The following is a 19,882-nucleotide window of genomic DNA, read 5'->3' as shown; positions in this document are numbered from 1 at the left end:
CAGGACCCTGCGTCATGTGGGCAGTATCCTATATGCTGCACCTTAATGAGGAATAGGTCACAACACAGCCGAATTTGAATCCAATTAGAGTAGCAAAAGATTCTGCAGAATAAATCTCCCATCTTCGCTGGTTTCCTCTTTAGAGAAACAAGACAATATTTCCACATTGTATTTACTTAATGGATGAGACTCAGTCTATTAGATGAGATATAAAATAAATTAAATTCTGTGGCAGGTGAACACCCTGAGGGCACTGCGGTTTGTAACACTATGTTAATATTCCAAGACCACTGCATGAGCTTAGGAGAGCTATCTTCAAAATTAGCTTTACAGGCCACCTGCAGACTTCTCTTTTGCTTTCCTAATCAAAACTGCAATCCTAGGTAATTTAACAAAATATTAAGTAAATAATTGCTTCAGAATATTTTAGGTTTAGGGACATAAATCATATTCTTTTTATATGCCTACTGATGCTAAGAAGCAGGGAGGTTCCAACCTTGCAATTTCAGTTTTGGGTGAGCTCTATTACTTTCCATTCTGAAAAATTAAATTCCTTCTGCAGATGGATGTAACAGAATCCTTAGCTAAATTATACTGGGAAGAGGATCTGACTTCAGGGGTCTGTACAGTTACATACTCAGGATCAAGATAAAAAAGAGTGTAATGAGCTCTAGGGTTTTAGAGTATATCCATGTGTACTTATGAATGTGAACTCTTTTTTGGGGGATAGTTTTTGTTATGCTCTTCCAAACCAATGCTTTCTGAAACTGAGCACCAACTGGGATAATAAGGACCTGTGGTGGGTGCGCCTCATAACTGCAGTTGTGGATGGAGGGGGCTTCTTAATTAGACGCTGGCAGCTTAAATCTGTCAATCTTTGCAGCAAAAAGTGGTTGTGATAATAATGACAGCAACAGGGTATGCTGTGTGTGAACAGATAAGCATTTGCATTTTGAAATAAGCAATCTGCTTTTGGATGTAACTTTTCCATAATGTCAAGGTTTGGTTTAGATTCTGTCAATGTCTTCCCTTATCCTTCCTTTAGTTCCTTCTTTCTCTATTTTCTATAGCATGATTGGGTTTTCTTTATTCTTTATTTCTTTATTGCCTCCCCCTTCCCCCATGCCCCTTTCTGGTTGGAAGGTTATTATTGCCTTTTCAATTCCTTATTGGTTACTCTTATGTTTTTGACTTAGTGATGCCAAATATTAGTCAATGTCCTGCTTTTCTCCCAAACCTTACGAGGACCTTAGAACTCAGTAGCTCTTGTCACCTCTATAATAGCTTGCATATTGTTGTTGTCCCATAGCTGTTTCCTGCCATTTAGAAAAACTCAGAATTAGTCATTTTTATTACCTAGTAAACTGATATTTGGATTCACCTGATGCTCCCAGTTCTTTGTTTACTATTCTTCCCTGCATCTCCCTCTTTTCTTTTCATTCATTTTTCCATTCTAAGTCTAAGGTCATTCCCCTGAAGGGTATCTTTTAAAAGATTTTTGTTTTTTTTTCGGTAAGCATCTGCTAATGGATAGTTATGCTCAATTCTGTAGTCTGAAAATGTCTTATTTTGTTCTCATTCTTCAGTAGTAGTTTGGCTGGTCATATGACAGTAAGTTGACAGTTATTTTAACACTTTGTACCCTACCCCCACCCTCTACCTTCTATTATTGTCATTAGGAAGTCACCCATGGGATGCCTTTCCTTTCTATGCTAATGCTACTTTAAGTATGCCTTTGTTTGAAATCTTCCTCAGACTTATGAGGAGGATTCTACTCCCTAACTGGATGAAATGACTTCTGGAACCTTCTGCATTTGGTTAGGGGATTGTCTGACTCTGGGAATCTTGCCCCATCATAAAAGGAAAGGATGATGTTCTGAGGTCCTGGTCATTTTAGCTAATGGAAGTGACTAGAAGTGGTGAAAGCAGAGGTTGAGAATTGAGAGTCTTCTAGCTATTCTCAATTCTCAATCTTTGTTTCACAGAATGGACACAAATTTGCATTTCAAGACTATGTTTGGGTCAGTCTCTTTTACTAAGGAAACTGATGAGTAAAGCCAAACTTTTAAGTTTATATTTCAAAGGAGGTTAACAAAACAATGAAACACTATACCAACTTAACCACTGCTCTCATGAGTCAGGGATGAAAGAAATTTATGGTCAGATTTAAAATGCTTTCCTTGATCAGAATATTCACACAAGTATGCTAATTGAGGGAGAGATAATTTCTCAGTCAAATTCCCACTCCAACTGAGATATTATCACTGTTTGAAACACTGAAGAGACTATGATATGCTAATAACTTTAAATTAGTTCACATTCAAATGTCTAGGTGTTTGGGGAAACTAAACATGCTTTACAGTAATTGGCCTCTTCTATAAATGTGGCCTTAGGTACCACTTCTTGTGTTGAACAGCCACTTTTGAGTCCAGGAGTGATGGGTTCTAGACCTAGTTATCTCAGTCTTCCTTAAGTAGACATGGCTCTCTGCCATCTCACTAGGAGGCCTTCCCCAGTGTGGTACCTAGCTGCTTAGCTGGTTTTAATTTGGTCTTTTGTAGAAAGTTTTATTTAAAAACAATTATGAAAAGGACCATTAATATCCAAAAAAGTGAAATTTGGGCCAGGATGAAAAGAATGTAAAGATACCAGCAAAACCATGAGTACTTAACAACTCTAAAGAAAGAATGAAATCAAACAAATTTGTCTCCATCTCAATAAGCTGTGCTTAGTTTTAAATAAATACATACTTGAGCAAGTCATGTAGGGTACTAAAGAATAGCAAACAGGCTCAGGACAGTTTTTATCCCATTTATTAGAAAATGCATGAATTCACTGATAATTCAAGGGGACCCAAATTAATTCAAAAGAAAAATCTTTGAGAAACAACAACTCCTGCTCCCAAACAAGAAAAGACAGAAAGAAATAAAAATAAATTTAAAAATAAGGAAGAAAAATAAATGCCTAAAAGCTAAAACTTTGGTATTTTAGGTTAAGAAAGAGGAGAGAGTTAAGAATCCCTACTTTCCTTCTACCTGGTAGCCTCTCCATTACTGGGAATACAGAGATGAAGGAGAATAAGCTGTTCTGCTGGAGAAGGTAACATGGCCATAGGCACTTGCATTTTGAGATGATGTTGAGCATAGGAAAGATATGGATGGAATGTTGAGATCCTCACATTTCTGATGGAACAGTGACAGCAGTTCTGTGCACAGCTGTAGACTACTAAGTAGAGTTTGCTTAGGGTGCCAAACTAATCCTATGTTGAAAAGCTGTATACCTCTTCAAGGTCACTGAGGAAGGGGTATGTGTACCGAAGAGCTGCCGTAACAAAGCACCGCAGGTCGAGTGGCTTAAACAACAGACTTCCATTTCCTCACAGTTCTCGAGGCTGTAAGTCCCAGATCAAGGTGTCAACAAATTTGGTTTTATTCTGAGGTCTCCCTCCTGGGCTTGTAGATGGTATTCTACTCCCTGTGTCTTCACATGTTCTTCCTTCTCTGCATGTCTTTTTCCTCATCTCTTCCCATGAGGACAGTGGTCATATTGAATTAGGGTCTAGGCCCATGACCCTGTTTTACCTTAATTATCTCTTTAAAGGCCCCATTTCCAAATACAGTAACATTTTGAGGTACTGGGGGTTTGCATCTCAACCTATACCTTTTTTTTGTTGTTGGCGGTGGTAGGAGAACAATTAAGCCTTCCCCCAAAGAGGGTGATTTGGACAAATATCCACACATATGTTTGCAGAAGTAAGTGGTACTCTCTAAAAGTCCTTGACTACCTGTAAATATTATTTAAGTCAAAACTACTTTGTGTGATTTTTTTCTAAAATTAATAATTGAATAGTAAGGTATTAGGATTACTTAGAAGAATATTACAGAGTTTTGAAATATTTTTGTATTCTCACCACACTCAAAATAGAAACCAGGAATTCTGGTTGAATATCTAATGCTGGTGAGTGTTCAATAATGATGATATTAGTTAATAATAGTAGAACAATTCTGAACAAAATTAAAAAAAAAAAATAACCACGGAATTCTTTGTGGCCTAAAAGAAAACTCATAATTTTCCCATATCTATAGGAATAAAAATTGTGTTGAAATGCTGTAAACCGGGTTTGAGAAACTTGTGTATTTCTTGAACTACAACTGCCTCAAGAAATATTTGCCCATAGTTTGCTCCACCTCTAAGCCATGTATCTGGTGCTTTGGGAAGGGTTCTGTTTCTAGCTGACCAATTATGGATGATAAATAAATGATAAATATAGTCACAGACTGAGGTCCCAACATTTGAGAAGCTTTGAAAGATAAACTTTAAATGAGATTGAAAATGACATCTATGTGTGTGTGTGTGTGCGTGCACGCGCGTGTGTGTAATTTGATGGCTTGTTTGTTTATTTATTTAAATATCTTGCCTTTTAATATGTTACCTTTTCTTTTGGCTTCTCTGAGGACAAAATTTGGGTCCAAACCTCAAGGTAGGTTTGAACATGGTTACCTCTGATGTGGCCTGTTGGGTACTTTAATCTACATCTAGGTACTTTCAACTTTCTTTATGCAATGTGACATATTAGCTTGTTTCAGGCCTAGAGACTCAAACAGAAGCTAAAGGGGAAAATATATATTGTTAATTAGACTGTACCTCTGCAGAGTTCAAAAGAGAAAATGAAACTATTTCGTAAAGGCCAATGTTTGCATTCTCTGTAGGAACTAGGAAAAGTTTGAGTTAACAGAGAATGAGGTTCACCAGTGATGAGACACTGTTCTTATCTTTCGTAAGAAAATAAAAAGTAAAAACCATAAAAAATGTATAGTCAAAATTGGAACCATGATTTTAATATTTTCAAAAAAATACAATATTCTAGACCAAGTTTTATCTCCATACAAATTGTTGACATTGAAAACCATAAAAGTGAGATATTTTTTGGAACATTTGAATACAGATATATAATTCTTAATTTCATAGTAAAGTATTGGGACTTCCCCTCCCTCCCAATACACATTAATCATATTTTGTTTGTTTCTCATTTAACTGATTTTATCACTAGATACATTTAAAAACATCTTTCAAGTAACAGTAATTATAATTTGGTTTGGCAACTCATGACAATGCTTGGTATCAAATAAAAATTTGCCTTTAAAATGATATGCATATATCTTCCAAACACTTCATTTCTTATTTTTACGAGCATTGTGAGGAAATATATCTGCAGTAAAGGAATTCACAAATCTAATAGTAATGCTATTATTTCTGATTTCTATATGGAGCTTTTTATTTAGTGATCACAAAACGCATCAGAAATGTAGCTTCATCTGTTTGACCAATAATAACCACTGTGGAATTTCTTGCTTACAAATGTAGAAAGAAAAGCAAGGTGGTTGGGCATGATTTTATACAAATGTCCCTGATGTTTGGAAGGACTGCTGAGGAGAGAGGATTCTTTTCTGACCCCTGGGTTACTATTCTAGCCCCTATTTAGCCTTTTTCCCACGGAGAAAATGAACTATCTCACACAATATGTTTACAATCCAATATGTAAGACAAAAATGGCACAACACAGTTATGTCAATATCATTTATGAAGAACAAATTAAAAAAAAGATCTCTTTCATAAAATCAATAGCGAGAGAGAAAAATCAAGATGACTAGGCGAGGGAGAGGAGGTAACCAGGATGACAAATGGGTAGAATCTTTGCACATTTCTGCCTGAGTGAGCAAAGGTAAACAATTATTCACTGAATTTGTGTTTTCACTGTGTAAGTTGGGTCAACAGAGTCTGATGGGAGGAAGAGAGGATACATTGTTGAGGCATAAAATAAAAATGTTTATCTGAGCATCTATCACTCCTTGATCTAATGTGTAATTCAGAGATGGGCTCTGCGCTCGGCAGGCTCAGCTCTTGGTTTATACGCAGCCTTGGAATTGTTCAGCAAACCATAAAACGTGCTTTCTCACTTTTCTGCTTGGATGATTTTAGAGCTGCTCCCTAGGGACCAATTTCTCTAATGGTGAGATCTAATTCAATTGTGTGCTCACTCAGTTCAGAGGGAAGTCCATGGAAGGAACAGCACCATACTGTGTTATGGTGCTGGAGGGATGAAGATCCTGTGCTGGGGAGTGAGGAGAGCAAATGCATTGCTTCTCACTGAATGTATCGATCACGCGTTGCTCTGAAGCTTTCTTACTCATTTAATTCAGGTGAAAACTCTGCTGTGCAAAGATTACATACATCTTGACTGATTTTGAAATGGTTGTAACAGTTTTTCTTTTTCCTGAATTCTATTTTTAATTGCTGTTATTTAGGAGTGGATCTATCAGTTCACTGAATTTTTTCAGCTTAATTATAGCCAGTTACTGTACCATGGATTGCATGGCTTATACCCATTCTGAATTTGTCATTAAAGCCCCCAGATACCCCATTAATCTCATGTTGTTGTTTAGAAAGACCTACATTATAATCTCTCATGGACCAAAGCTAAGCTAATGCTGCTCATTTTGTATTGTTCTTATTTAATATTGTGCTCATGATATTTGGACAAATTATAAATACATCTGGTGATAATCAATTTATATGAATGTTGCATTTGCCTACAAAGAACCAGCTCTCAGTAGGATCTGTGCTTTGAGTTATTTGTATATAGTGATGATAGATGTGATCCTTATTCAAATATCCTCTTCTAGCCATTTCCCCAGAAATGATTATTTCATGTGTGCTCTGGACAACAGGGAAAGGTAAACAGACTGTCGTGTACATTAGGCCTTATTCATTGAGTAAGACTTCTAGTTTTCATACTTATACTTAGTAGGTTTACATTGAAAAGAACAATGCTTCACGGACTTTTAATTTTCTCCTAGGTATCTGGTTTCTAATGATAACAATAGAATTACAGAATTTTTGGAAATAAAGGGAGCAAGAGACTCTCTAATACTGACTTTACAGGTAGTGAGAGAGAGGCTTAGCGAATTTGAGCTATAACATTAGTTAATGACAAAGTCAGGACTTGAGTCTGACTCTGTTCCTTTAAATTACTTATAAAATGGGCCTTCTCTGTGGTAGGCACTATGCTAATTGCTAAATACAGAAGTGGACGGGGTAGATCCAGACCCTAAGAGATAAAAAGTTACTGAGTCTATCTCCTTTCAACAGGACCTATGAAGTAGATCAGCTCAATGTTGACTTCTTGAAGCACATTCATGGTCTGAAGTAATACTTAAAATATATAAATTCTTATATAATTTTCTTTCTTTCTTTCTTTCTTTCTTTCTTTCTTTCTTTCTTTCTTTCTTTCTTTCTTTCTTTCTTTCTTTTTTAAAAAGAGAGAATGTGCATGTGAGCTGGCAGGCACCGGGTGGGGCAGAGGGAGAAGAAGAGAGAGAGAATGTTTTTTTTTTTTTTTAAAGATTTTGTTCATTTATTTGGCAGAGAGAGATCACAAGTAGGCAGAGAGGCAGGCAGAGAGAGAGAGAGAGAGAGGGAGAAGCAGGCTCCCCGCAGAGCAGAGAGCCCGATGCGGGACTCGATCCCAGGACCCTGAGATCATGACCCGAGCCGAAGGCAGCAGCTTAACCCACTGAGCCACCCAGGCGCCCCGAGAGAGAGAATGTTAAGCAGGCTCCCCACCCAGGGCAGAGTCCTATACAGGGCTTGATCTCATAACCCGGAGACCATGACTCTGAGTCATTGCCTGAGCCAAAATCAAGGGTCCAATGCTTAACTGACTGAGCCATCCAGGTACCTCCTTAGGTAACTGCTTTTATTTTATTTTTTTTAAAGATTTTGTTTATCTATTTGACAGACAGAGATCACAAGTAGGCAGAGAGGCAGGCAGAGAGAGAGAGGGGGAAGCAGGCTCCTTGCCAGGCAGAGAGCCTCATGCAGGGCTCGATCCCAGGACCCTGAGATCGTGACCTGAGCTGAAGGCAGAGGCTTAATCCACTGAGCCACCCAGGTGCCCCATAGGTAACTGCTTTTAATCCTGGCCTGTTCTTCCATTTTTAACATTATGGTTTTACAAGAAAGTTAGCTTCATTAACATGTTCCTCTTCCCACTGAGGTAGTTTATTCGAAGTTCTTTGACTATGCCAGTGGTCTCTCTTGTTTCCACTCTTGTCTGGTCCTGGTAGTCCTAAAAGAAAGCCTGAGAGGGAAACTACTAAAGATCAAGAAAGAGAAGGCCTATCCTTCTCCTGCATTCCACAGACTGCTAATCCCAAGAATCATTCTTCTGATGGTTTCCCTGATAGCCAGTTTCTCAAGATTTTTCAGGACTAATTTATTCTTTCCTCTCTGCATCTTCTTTTATTTTCTATCTTTGAATATACCAGAACAAAAACCTAGGTCCCACTTCTGCCAGCATGAAGCCTTGTCATGGCTTTTTTTTTTTATTAGCAAGAAATAATTTTCCATTTTATGTCATTTTGTTTTTAATGAAAATTTATGTTTACATGAAGCTTTATTGTTTACACAGTGCTTCATATATTTTATACTTCTAAAAAATATTTTACGTATTAATTTGTGAGAGAGAGCATGCACACATGGGGGGAGAGGGGCAGAAGAAGAGGGGAGAGAGAATCTCAAGCAGACTCCATGTTAAGCTTGGAGTCCAAAGTGGAACTCGATTCCAGGACCTTGAGATCACGACCTGAGCTGAAACCAAGAGTCAGACTCTTTTTTTTTTTTTTAAGATTTTATTTATTTATTTGACAGAGAGAGATCACAAATAGGCAGGCAGAGAGAAAGGGGGAAGCAGGCTCCCCGCTGAGCAGAGAGCCCGATGCAGGGCTTGATCCCAGGACCCTGAGATCATGACCTGAGCCGAAAGCAGGGGCTTAACCCACTGAGCCACGCAGGTGCCCCAAGAGTCAAACTCTTAACCAACTGTGCCACTCAGGTGCTCGAGAATTTCTTTGTCATTTTACATATATCATTTTATGGTCTTTATGTTTCTTTATCATTTAACATTTTATATTTCCTCCATTTTACAGTGTAGAATCAAAGTCTCAAAATGTGTGATGATAAATAAGATCACATTTTTGCCACCTGCTAGAAGGAGGTGTGGTTTGCTGAGAAGTGATCTTGACTTATTCCATTAAGACACTACCACCATGATGACCTTTAAAACCATTTTTCTTTATTCATAAATTATATTGAAGTCTTCCTGAGCAAAGTTTTTTCAGAGCATGAAGCATGTTTTGAAAACATGTTTGAATAGAACATAGCAAAATTTTAAATAGCAATATGAAGTTGTGTCCCCTTAACAATGTATGAGCTTATGCAGGATTTGTTAAATAATTTGTAGAAGTAATGGCATTTCATTTGTAACCATGTGGACAGAACTAGAAGGTATTAGGCTAAACGAAATAAGTGAATCAGAGAAAGACAATTATCATATGATCTCTCTGATATGAGGAATTTGAGAGGCAGGGCAGGGGATCATGGAGGGTAGGGAGGGAAAAAAATGAAACAAGATAGGTTTGGGAGGGAGACAAGCCATAAGAGACTCTTAATCTGATGAAACAAATGAGGGTTGCTGGGGGTGGGGGAGGGATAAGGTTACTGTTAGGGACATTGGGGAGGATATGTGCTATGGTGAGTGCTGTGAAATGGGTAAGCCTGATGATTCACAGACCTGTATCACTGGGGCAAATAACACATTCTATGTTAATAAATATATATATGAAATAAGACTTCATAAAAAAACAAAAGAGGTAATGACATTTGATCTTCTATAAGTAGTCTTCCCTCAGAAAGTGTCCTAGCAGAGTGTTAAGTGTGTGGACTCTAGAAGCAGACTGTCTAGTTTCAAATCTTGGCTGTCTTACTGTATAACCTTAGGCAAGTTATTTAACATCTCTGTGTGTCAGTTTCTTTATCTATAAAGAGGCCTAAAAAATGACCCTAGCTCATAGGCTTATTGTGAAGATTGAAAATCATGGGTACACGCATATACACACACACATGCACGCTATACATATAAATAGAATAGTGCTTGGCACATGGTAAGCCATTTGAAGTGTTAGCTATCACTACTAAGAAAGTATGTCAGGAAAGCAATCTGGACTTGAGTGGTGGGAGAGTGACTTCAAGGACACAGGAGAACAGAGTACAGCAGAAAGGCAGGAGTGTGTGTGATAGAGGTCATATTGGTGGGCACAGTGGGGTCAGCAGCTCTTGCAAGCCCTGACAGGCTCAGGATGACCTTGTATGTGTAGTGTACTGCTTTCCCTGCTGAGCTTGGTTGGGAGGTGCAGAGTTACCCTTTGGGGTGAGTCTTGGAGTGAACAACCCTGAGTCCCTTCCTTAGTTGAGGCAAATGATCAGAATAAAGACTTTGGAAAAAGGCTACATGAAAGCTTCCAGTCATGGGAACTGGGCCATGTTGTGACCAACTTGATCTCCAGAACTCAAAAAAGTTGCTAGATAAGAATGAAGACATCACAATAGTGTTATCCCATCAGAAGTTATCAATGGAGGTTATATGTTTCTGTCTTGGGAAATAGCTTTGCTTTCTGGGTCTGACCTTCATGACATAAACTTATTCCTATATGATCTGAATTGGGGCTAGGAGTGGGCATGGGGGAAAAGTCAAAGTTGCTTAAGAATTTTCTCTTTCAAGTCAGTGTTGCTCTGTGAACCAGGTTCAGGCTGGGACTCTCTGTGCTGGGAAATTTCCCTGCCCATCTTCCTTCTTAAGTGTAAGATCATTGTGGGCACGGGCAGACCATATGAACTATTTCTCCTTGGTAACTACCTGGTATCTGTTATAATCACAGGTGATTGATAAATAATTGATGGATGATTTTAAAACTAGAGGGAACAGGGGGAGATGAGGTAAGATCTGACTTAGCCAGAGGCTAAAAAGGAATTAGGCCTCAGAACTGATTCCTGGTCATTTGAAGCACCCACCAGATCAGCACTTTCATATTACAGGAAGCTATATAAACTTCTGATGATGCTTGGGTGCAATGGAGCAGAAGAAAATGAAAATTGATCCCAATTCTACAGGAGAAACTCATAAAGAAACATTTCAGGAACTGAGAGAGCCAATGAATGTAGTTTTAAAGAATGTATACCAGTGCCTCTTATAAACTGACATTAATAAGGATTATTGTCATTTGCTAGATAGAGAAGTTGAGACAAAGAATAGCAAATGACTCGAGCCCCTACAACTAGTAGAGGGCAGGAGCCAATTGGTCTTATGTGCTGTTCTGTCTTCCTGTTTAAAATTTATAGAATCTAAACAGCTAATGAGGCTGTGTTTAATTATAGGGAAGAGACCTAAAATGATTTAGTTCATAACAGGTGCAACTCCTTAGGGTAAGGAGGACTTCGTGTGGAGTAGGGAAGCAGAACAGATGTAAGAAGCCATCCTCTAAATGACTGTGAGGATTTCAAAATCAGTATAGGAAGCTTCAGGCTGTGGCCTAATCCTTCCCGAAAGAAAGTCATTCTGGTCTCACTTGGAACTGAAGCCTCAAGCAGTTAGCCCAAGGTGGAGGGTGTCAGAAAAAGGCATGGCTTTAATTCAAGCAGAATCAGTCTGTTGTTTATGAAAAACCAGACTCAAGTTGTCCTCCCAGGACAATTGTCTTTCCTGTTCCTTAGTTCAGGTCACTTCGGTTTCTTTCCTGAAGTCCGTACATGTTTTGTGAAGCAACTTGGTGGCTGTACTGTCTTGATTTACAAAGAAATATTCTGCAAGACTGGGGCTTTGGCACATGAATTCTAATGATTTCACTCATAGCGGGTCAGACCTGGTGGAGTGGTTAGTCTTGTGCTGGGTTTTAGGCACCTGCATTGTCTGAAGCTGGTAGCACAACAAACCTTTGCTATCAATGGAGAATTTTTAAAGTCAACTTTCACACTGGCTTTAGAATATCAAAGGGAATATAAAAACTAGAAAGGCAATATTGGAATTCTAACTCAAGGCTAAGAAAAATGTTATAGTAAACTGCCATAAACCTCAAGCTCTTGAACGTGGTAGCAGTGGGAGGTGGGACACAGGAAAGCTATATTTTGATTTTCAAAAAAGATCAGTGAAGAGAATTTTTTTTCTTTTCTTTCTTTCTTTCTTTCTTTTTTTTTTTTTTTTCAAGGTTAGCATGTCTTTTGCCATTGTAGTTTTAGCACTGGACACATATTGTAAGTATTTTATTCCATGGCACCCTGAGCTTCTGTCTCTCTCCCCCTTTTATCTATTTACTTTGTCTCTTTCCTAGTAGACTCTGAGCATCTTTAAAACTATTCTCTATCCCCACTTCTTAGGATCATGCCTAGCAAAAGGTAGATCCTTAATAAACGTGTGTTGAATGAAAAACGGAATTCCAGTATGTGAAAAGACCAAAGGATAATGAAAAGATTAATTATTTAATTCATGCTTTCATTTTTGGTTAAATGTCTTAGGTTGTATTTTGATTCATATATAGCATGGTGCTGTGCCACAGCAGGTCAGAGTGAAAATTAAGGACTCTGGAGCTAGGTTTTCTGAGTTTGACTCTTAGCTCTATCACTTATTGTCTGTGCAACCTTGCACAAATTGCTTAACCTCTCTGTATCTCAGTTTTCTTATTTGTAAATGGGGATATTAGTAGAATATAACTCAAGGAGTTGTTAGGAAAACAAAGGATTTAATCCATATGAAGCACTTAGAACAATTTTTGGTCTGTATTAAGTGCTGTGCCAGTGTTTGTCATTGTTTTATTAATCATGATCTAGGAGTGATTCTCAGAAAGCAAGTCTACTAAAAGGGTTCTATCTTACCAAAAACTCAGATGAGTTTTCCAGTCTCTTTGTTTTAATAAGTTATTCAAAGTGACATGTGGTTTCCTCTCAATCTTTTTCTGGGATTTATTTTTAGTGGCTGGGAAAGCTGATATTTTAAATGATCACAGCTTTTGATACCCATGGATTTGGCCAAGACCAGCTTTCTAAATAAGTGCGATATGACGATCCTTTGGTCAGAGATGGGTTCTAAAACTACTCTTAAGTCTTATGTGGAGTGAGGGGATTACACCCTTATTATAAATCTGCAATACAAATATAATATAATTCCCCAAATAATCCTAGTCTTCAAAATTTGATTCCTTATAGGGAATGCTTCTGTTTGTAAGACTTGAGTTAGGCCAATGGAAAACTTGATGGACTGAACGGTGAATACCTAAACTGAAAAAATGTGACTCTTTGGACTGTTGCAGTTCTTAGAAATGTGAAGTTATGTAAAAGCAGTATGTTGGCTCTCTGCAGGATGCTTGATACAATTTCATGGCATGTTTAAATCTCTGCAATCTGAGAAGGCACACTTCTCTGTTTCAGCCTCAGATTGGCTGTTAGTTACATTATCCTTCTGCTGCTTTCCCTTCCTGTTTGATTTACTTTTTTGTGTGTGGGGCTTCTCAAAGCCTTAACCATATGGGATTATATTAAGTGGCACTAGTAACCAAGTTGAACACCAATAAACATGAAATGGCTCATTATAGGGCGGGAATAAGGAAATGGAAAGTGCTGGTAGTTATATAAAAGTTTACGTATCTACTAAAAAGTGTTCTGTTTTTTAAGCTACCTTTTATGGCATATTAGATGTGCTTTCCTGTGTTGAAAAATCTTTGCATCTCTTTCACATTAAATATTTCAAGATCATTTAGTTATTTATTCTTCAAATACAATGAGTAAAACTATCCCAAAAGGAGGAAAATGGCAAATTGCTGAAATTACAACTGTTTTTACTTTTCTCTATTGGAAGTAGCTTTAAAATCCATGGGGGGAAAATCCAATTTGAAGGAAAGCAGTATTAGAAAGCATGCAATTATGTATAGTGAATATTTCCTCAATGATGGAAAAATTCAAAATACATGAAGAGAAGCCTTCGTGACCATTTTCTCAATAAGGTGAGTTGATACAATGCACTGCTATTGGGAACTCCTGTTGCCAAGGAGGCAGAGTAGAAATGAATTTATTTTTGTATTCTGGACTGGGGTAAGGGCACAATATCACTGATGGAGATGGGACCATGTGCCAGAAACCACATAGGAATTAAAAATATGCAATTTGATTTCCCATTCTGATTCTGCTCCTGAGAATAATAATAGTAATGATAATAGCAACTATTAATACTTAATTTGATAATACAATTGTTACACATATTAAGTGAGATATTTTCTCAAGTTATCAAGTCCTGACATGTGATGTGAGTCAAGCCTCTTAACCAAGTTTTATTTGTTAGTAAAATGGAATAAACTACTCTTTTGCTACCTTGAAGATGAAGGCCCTTAAAGATTTCCTATTAGACATAGGATATATTTACATTAATATAGAAGTTGGGATAGCTAATTTTGTGAGTTCTTATGGGCATCCACTTAGCGTTCTTTTCCATTTCCTATATGTTGGTGTTTCTTTTCATATAATAATTGCATTCAGGCATGTGTGAAGCTGTTGGACAAGGAGAATGTGAAAATGACTTCTGCTTTTTTTTTTTTAAGATTATTTATTTATTTATTTATTACTTGAGAGAGAGAGAAAGAGAATGAGCAGGGAGGAGAGGGAGAAGCAAGCTTCCTTCTGAGGAAGGAGTCTGACATGGAGCTCTGTCCCAGGACCATGGGATCATCACCTGAGCTGAAGGCAGACACTTAGCCAACTGAGCCACCCAGGCACCCCTGACTCCTGCTTCTTCACTCAACACATGGAAAGATGGGTAGAGTATTGTGAAGCATACTTTAACTCATCCAGGATGAGTGTGCTGAACTCTAGAAATATGGTACAGAGTTCCTATAGCCTCAAGTACGGGCACTTAATGGTAAAGTATTTATTTAGTCATATCTGGGCCCTACCTCTATAAACAGAAATTTTATATGGCTTATGGAAATGAGGCACTTAAAGAAATTAGATGAGGAAAAATAAATCAGGCATAAACCCTCGAAACACAAGAAAGGGAATTGAGAGTGAATGAAATATGCTTTTTTCTTTCCATTTCTTAGTCTACTCTTCAGGTTTTATGGAATTATTTTCCCAGAATTTGGCTATTGAGTTTATGGGCTACCCTTCTCAGTCTTTTTATTATACAGTCTGATACTTATGAACTTTGGGTAGTATGAAGTTTTGCACATGTTTTACCCACAACTAGGTCATGTGCTGTGATAGTTTGGAATTCGTAATTCACAATGCCTTTGACAAGGTATGCTAAAAAATGTATCTGATTTTTCCTAATTTTCTTTTTTAGAAGTTATGTTAAAATGTCAGAACGTAGAAAAAACTCTAAATAATAATGCAGTTAGTAACTGTGTATCCCCCATTCAACTTAAGAAATAGATATTGCCAATAAGGTGAAACTCTTCATATCTTTTCTCATTTTTATTCTCTCCCCATCAGAGGCACCCCATCTTGAATTTGGTAATTATTATTCCCATTTACATCATATTCTTTTACTAAAGACAGTAATATATAGAGTACATTGACAAATATGTAGAAGGAAAATAGTGTGTGGCTTTTCATATTGTAATGTTTTTTATGAATAGTCAGTCTGTTTTACTGAAATTTCCCAATTTTTGCTCAGCATTATGTTTGTGAAATTCATCCATGTGAGTATGCATGATTCTAGTTTACTCATTTTCATGGCTACATAGTTACCCATTATATGAATATACTACAAATAATTTATTCATTATTCTCTTGATTGACATTTATGTTGTTGCTGGTTTTTGACAGTTGTTATGAGAACAGCTGCACATGGGTTTTTGTGTATATATGGAAGAATTTCTCTAGAATACATGCTTTGAAGAAGAATTGCTAGGTCCTAGGATTTGTGCTTCAACTTGACTAGATATTGCTGAATTACTCTTCAAGGTGGTGAATATTAATTTACATTCCCGCTAGCAGTGTGTCAACTTTCCTGTTGCTCTGCATGTTCTCCAGTATTTGTGATTGTCAGACTATTTAATGTTTTCTTATCTAATGAATAAGAGATAGTGTTGTTCTATGGTTTTAATTTCCTCTCCCCCTATTACTAATGGGACAGAGCATCTAGTCATGTTTATTGGCCATTTGGGCTTCATATTCTCTGAATTTCTATTCATATGTTTTTGTTCATTCACCAATTGATTTAATTATCTATTTTCCCCGTCAACTTTTTTTATTGCTATAAAATATGAATAACATACTCTTTGCCATTTTAACCATTTTTACATGTATGATTCTGTGGCATTAAGAACATTCACAGTGTCATACAACCATCACAATTATTGTGTCTCCAGAACATTTTCATCATCTCCAACAGAAGCTCTGTACCCATCAGACAATTTTAATTTCCTTCTGTCTCCACCCTTCCCCCAACTCCTGGTAACTTTTCATCAATTTTATGTCTTTATGAATTTGCCTGCTTAAGATAGTTCATATAAATGAAATCATACAATATTTGTCCTCCTGCTTTTAGCATATTTTACTTAGCATAATGTTTTCAATTTCATCTGTGTTGCAGCATGTATCAGAAATTCATTTCTTTTTTTAATAGCTGAATAATATTCCTTTGTATGCATATATTGCATTTTATATATCCTTTCTTTTGTTGATGGACACTTAGGTTATTTCTACCTTTGGCTATTATGAACAATCCTGCAATGAATACTGACACGCAAGCATTGGTTTGAGTCCCTCTTTTCAATTCTTTTGGGTATATATTTAGGAGTGGAATTGCTGGGTCATATGGGTTAGAATTTGTTTTTGAGGGATTGCTACACTGTTTTCCACAGAAACTGGATCATTTTACATTCCCATTATCAATGTACAACAGTTTCAGTTTCTCCACATCCTCTCCAATATTTGTTATTTTCCATTTTCCATCCTAGTAGGTATGAAGTGGTATTTCCTTATAGTCTTCATTTGCATTTTCCTAATGACTAATGATATTGAGCATATTTTCATTGATTATTTGTGTACCTTCTTTGGAAAAATATCTATTTAAGTCCTTTACCTATTTTTGAAGTTGGGTTATCTTTTGTTGTTGAGTTGTAGGAGTTCTTCATATATTCTGGATATTAAATCATTCTTAGATATATAATTTGCAAATATTGTCTTCTATACTGTAGGTTTCTTTTGATAATGTTGTTTGATGCAAAAAGTTTTTAATTGGAGCGCCTGCTTAGCTCAGTGGGTAAAGCCTCTGCCATCGGCTCAGATTATGATCTCAGGGTCCTGGAGTGAAGCTGCATCAGGCTCTCTGCTCAGCGGGGAGCCTGCTTCCTCCTCTCTCTCTCTACCTGCCTCTCCACCTACTTGTGATCTCTGTCAAATAAGTAAATAAAATCTTTAAAAAAAAAAGGTTTTTAATTTTGAGGAAGTCCAATTTATCTATTTTTTCCTTTGTTTCTTGGGGTTTATTATCTTCTTCTTATTGATTTGGAGCAATTCTATATCTATATCCTGGATATGAATCTTTTATTTATTATATTCATTACAAATAGTTTTCTTAAGCGCATGGCTTGTCATTTCTCCCTTTAAATGATGTCTTTTGTTGAGCATACATATAAATTTTAAATCAGTCACATTTATTAATATTTTAATTGATGATTTATGCTTTTAGTCTTTCCTTTAAGAATCCACTCTGTTCGAAGATCATAATGATATTATTCTATATATTTTTTTCTAAACGTTTTACATTTTCCTTTGAAATTTAAACCTTCAATCCAGTTCTTCTTTTGGCATGGCTGGCAACATTAGGAGCATCTCTTGATGCCACTGTTGGACTCCAGATGTCACAAGTGCCCTATAAGCAGCCCTTTGTCCCCAGCATCCGCTTCTTGTTCAATTCTTTAAGATTGTCCTCCTGACTTTCCTTACTGACTTCTGCTTTTCCAGAAGGAGAATCATGGATTGACCTGCTATCCATCCTTCAATCTAGGCCTGTGAGTATTTGGCAAAATTGGATTAAACAATCTCTCTCATGCCTTTAATGAATATAGACTTGTCCACATTTTGTTTTCTATAAAAATCTAGAAGGTGGAAAAATAGGCATTTGTATTGGCGCCACCCCAAAGACTTATTTAGTTACTTTGGCCAGTTGTAGTGGTGCCTGGAAGGGAAGACCAGGAACCACCCTGGGCCTTCCTGACCTTGACATTTTAGAAATAAAATAGCTCTTATTGGAGGCATGACATGTACAATTTGTTTTATAAGATGAACGTTTCTTTTTTCTTTTCTTCTTCTCAGAGGTCAGATGGAATCTCATATTGTCATAAATTACAAATTTTATTTTGGTAACAGCTAATCAATACTATTTCAGGATCCTAATATTTACCTGTACCTGTATTTTGTGTTGAGAGATGAAAATAACTGATAGCTCTGAACATTTTATGAGACTGACACGCTGCCCACTGCACTAAGAGGGCCACGCTCTGAACATTTTAAACACGGAGACATGTTTAAATGATGGCTGCTCATCTTCTCTGGGGCTGGCAGGGAATCATGTAAACAGAGGGTAGGTGAGAACATTGATTTCGCAGTTTGAAATATCTAACTTTTAAAAATAGTATAAGAAAACTTATCAATTGCAAGGACTATAGCTGAAAGAAGCATGGCTCCCTGTCATATTCTTTAACAAACTTCAAAATATCTATGATTAAGAAGTCCTGGGAAAAGGCAAAGGGATTCATCTGAGACTTTGGAGATCTGGCTTTTTGTCATGGCTCTTTCTTTTCCATACCAGATGAATATATTTTCTGCATATTATCTCTGGATCCTTCTCTCCATCTGCAATAGTGATGCTTACATTGCTGTTATGCCAGGATTTTGGGGAAGATAACCTAAGGCAATGCATGAGAAAGTAGCTCATGGACCATAAGTAAGCACAGGCTACTGGTTATGCTTATCATCCAGCTGGTGAGATGGGAGCAACTGGTTCTGGCTGAGTTAGAAGGCATCTGAAAGTCACAATTAACCAAAGAGCTATTTCTAGATTGTCAAAATTTTCTCATTTTTAAAGAACTTTGATTATTTATCCATGACAGAAACTCATAGATGACATTATAGATGAAAGGGTAAATGGACAATTTACTCTTTGGATACATGGGAGTGGGATTAGGACATATGGACCCTGCAGCAATCCTAGTAACAAGAGAGAGACGTGCATCTGGAACAAGCTTCATTCTAGGCTGGACATTGTGCCACATGTGTTTCTCAGTCCTTCTGTGTTCCTGCTCATTTTTGGGGGGAGTTCCTCCCCTGTATCACTTGCTGTGGATTTGGGTTTACAAAAATGCATTCATTTTTGGCAAAGTGTTCCAGATGCTGGGAGAACTACTACAGAATAATCTTGCTCTGCAGAATGATTTGATTCAAAATGTAGCCAATTTCTAGCAAGCAGAAGGCTCCTGAAATGTTTGTAGCATCTGTGGCTTTGAGCTACTCCAGTCCAGAGCTCCAGATGCTGGCAGGCATTTCTCTCTATTAAGTCAGTCTTAAAGGATTGCTATATGCACTTCAATCAAACCTTTTCTACACACACGTTTCCATAAAATTGCTTCTGTCCAGCAAATCTTTTCAGCCACACTCATGTAAATGTGGCTTTTTAAATGAATAGAAGAGAAAGAACACATATAAAGTCTGGTTCAACAATAACACCTTTATATACCCCACCAAGCTTTATGTTGTGTGATGGACACTGCTGCTTGATCCTTCAGACGTTGTCAGGGTATGTTTGGTCAGCCTTTTCTTGCCATGCATTTAGTGAGTTCCCATTCTGTGACCGGGTTGGAACTCAAGGATAAAAACTTATTTTATGGATTTCCTATCCTAAGTTTCATTTTTTAAAACTTTATGTCTTTCAAACTCCTTTCCTTATACCCAGGTGAAGTAGGCAAAGCAGGTGTTATTATCCATATTTTATAGACAAATC

At 37.2% G+C, this 19,882-nt stretch overlaps 1 pseudogene; it reads left to right on the top strand.

The window, feature by feature from the left end:
• The window catches only part of LOC123942117, a 163,938-nt pseudogene that overhangs the window by 24,455 nt on the left and 119,601 nt on the right, over positions 1-19,882 (top strand).

The sequence above is a fragment of the Meles meles genome, chromosome 5 (assembly GCF_922984935.1).
Source record: "Meles meles chromosome 5, mMelMel3.1 paternal haplotype, whole genome shotgun sequence".
Taxonomy (NCBI): Eukaryota; Metazoa; Chordata; class Mammalia; order Carnivora; family Mustelidae; genus Meles; species Meles meles.
The sequence above is the reverse complement of the archived record's forward strand: the minus strand, read 5'-3'. Positions and strand labels throughout refer to the sequence as shown.